Source organism: Mytilus galloprovincialis, chromosome 1 (assembly GCF_965363235.1).
Source record: "Mytilus galloprovincialis chromosome 1, xbMytGall1.hap1.1, whole genome shotgun sequence".
In the NCBI taxonomy this organism is placed as follows: Eukaryota; Metazoa; Mollusca; class Bivalvia; order Mytilida; family Mytilidae; genus Mytilus; species Mytilus galloprovincialis.
In genome coordinates this window covers 78369524-78372384 of record NC_134838.1, presented here as the reverse complement: position 1 = coordinate 78372384, position 2861 = coordinate 78369524, and positions in this window count along the sequence as shown.

The following is a 2861-nucleotide window of genomic DNA, read 5'->3' as shown; positions in this document are numbered from 1 at the left end:
TTTTAGAAAAGAAATTATAATATGATCTGATATCATTTTCCCATTGCTTTTCTTGATTATCTATCGAGGTTATTCATCCCCGACTTGATTACGTGTTCTAATATTTATCGACGAGAATCTCATCCTGGGCCGCGATCTTTAACGGGATTTCACGGAGTTGTCAATCTCTGTGTATATATGTCTCTGCTCCAATTTAATACTCCAACCATTGTCTGAACTATAAGAGATCGTTTACTATTACATCAAATGTTTGGCACTAACCTTCGTCTGAACATTTCAAAGATTTCATTGAAATAAATGTTTGCAGAGAAACAAACCAGGATATATGCCTTTTTTCATAAACGACGGAACATAATTATATTCAAATTAGTTTTGGAGGTTAATCTATAACATTTTGTCAAGAAAATGTTTTAATGGGGTTAAAATCACGGGAATCTCTGTCGAATTATCATGCACAAAATGACAAATTATATTCTTTTATATATAACAGTAGAAAACTAACAGAAAACAGAAAAATCATAATCAATTAAGGAATATGCTTTTTTCAGAGCAGCTGTGTACAAGTCTGGATTGATGATGTTTATTCAGATTACCTGTGCATCTTTACTTTTCTGCATTGGCTAGAGGTATAGGGGGAGGGTTGAGATCTCACAAACATGTTTAACCGAGCCGCATTTTTGCGCCTGTCCCAAGTCAGGAGCCTCTGGCCTTTGTAAGTCTTGTATTATTTTAACTTTTAGTTTCTTGTGTACAATTTGGAGTTTAGTATGGTGTTCATTATTACTGAACCAGTATATATTTGTTTAGGGGCCAGCTGAAGGACGTCTCCGGGTGCGAGAATTTCTCGTTGCATTGAAGACCTGTTGGTGACCTTCTGCTGTTGTCTGCTCTATGGTCGGGTTGTTGTCTCTTTGGCACATTCCCCATTTCCATTCTCAATTTTGTGTTTTCAAAATTTCAGTTTTTCATATTCTTCAACATCGTATTTGAATTGGCCTTTCAGCACTGACGAGTCTTGTGAAGACGAAATGTGCGTCTTGGGTACCAAGTTATAAGCCTGATATCTTGATTATCTTTTACGTATAATAGATGCAGCTTCATCCTAACATCTATTTTTCTGTTGGCAGATGCTGAACATTAAATCTAATATTGTTAACAACATACATTATTGCGTCAGTAAGTGGTCTTATACCATACGACAAGTACTGTTGGTTTCACTATATATAGGAACTATCCGGTTTGTATTGTCATCTCTCCTGAATGATAAAAACCCGTTACTGATCTAAAACCAAATACCAAAGACGTAGAATTTAAGCTTTATATATACACTAGAACACACCCGTGAAATCGCGGGTCCGTGACTGAGTTAAAGTATATAACTATGCGTAAGACTTATTTCAGTGTTGGTTTTGTCATCTTATAAAGTAATGCCGATTATAAGATACACAGTGTTCTCTGCTTTCAAACTCTTTCTGTGTGAACCCGTCGACCTGGAAATTGTCAATTATTGTAATATACATTATTAGGAAAACAAAAGTTCCTGGAATGAAGTATTTTTTAATTAACAGCATTGTCCTGTATTAGTTATAAATAAAGTTGAATTCTTTGATTCGCTGTTTTACGTCATGCCCGCTAACAGATTGAAAACTGTTCCTTACATATACGCCTCATTTTAAGTCCAGATTGTTAGTATTCGTATTGTTATCTTAGAAAGTCTCACTGATGTTAGTATTCGTATTGTTATCTAAGAAAGTCTCACTGATTAAAATACTACAATACGGAACAATTTGACAATGATTGAATTAATTTAGTAGTGCCCTGTGAGTATGACCCGTGTATATAGCAAAATCCTAAATACACCGTTTGGTGGTGCACCTGTCAGATGAGGAACGTACAGATAAGATTATAGGTAACAGGTTAATATACTATTGGTATCGATATCGGAATCGAAACGGAACTTGTTAATTATTGGCAATATTAATTATGTGGAAAACAAAAGGGTCTGGAGTGGTGTAATTTTTAATCTACACCATTGTCCTTTATTAGCTATATATAAAGTTGAATTCTTTGATTTGTCGTTTTTTCCCGATGACGGCTGACAAATTGGACCTCGTAATTTTAGTATTATAGATATATAGGAAAATGCTTTGAAAAATGCTTGATAAAAAATTAACACGAAATATTGGTATAACTTAAACTAGGAAAGATCCGTATGTTATTTTTAGACATCGATTTGACGTTGAGAAAACACTTGCGATATTTTTTTATTGAGGCACTAGAGTGCCACCACCATTGAAGTATAAGATAAAAATAAAATGAAGATGATGTGGTATAATTGCCAATGAGACAATTATTTACACAAAGACTGAAGTTAAAAAATATTAACAATTATAGGTCACCACTTGGCACTAAACAATGAAAAACTTGCCAACATTAGAGTTAGCTACATGCATGGAAGGCCCGGGTAAACAAAATTGATAAATGGAAACAAACAAAACAACAAGAACGTATATACCGTTGTAGAAACAGCAAAGAAGTATAATTGCTAGCAGGATATCTTTGGATTTTTACAAAGACAGGTATGCCACTTAACATGGCATACATATAACTTACTGATCCTTAAATAGATTTTTTTTTTATCCATTGAGATATATGATCTTTTTTTAATTATATCTCTTACGTATTGATTTTTTACTTGCTTAATAGCCTGAACTATCAAAGCTATGTGGTTCTATGTTAAATTGTTGCTGCACTAGCTTAATACCGAATTCAAAGTACATATTAATATTTTCGTCTCTTTGTATTTGATCGAAAAAAACTTTTACAAACAAAAATATGAATTATTTTTGGATTAACTTGAC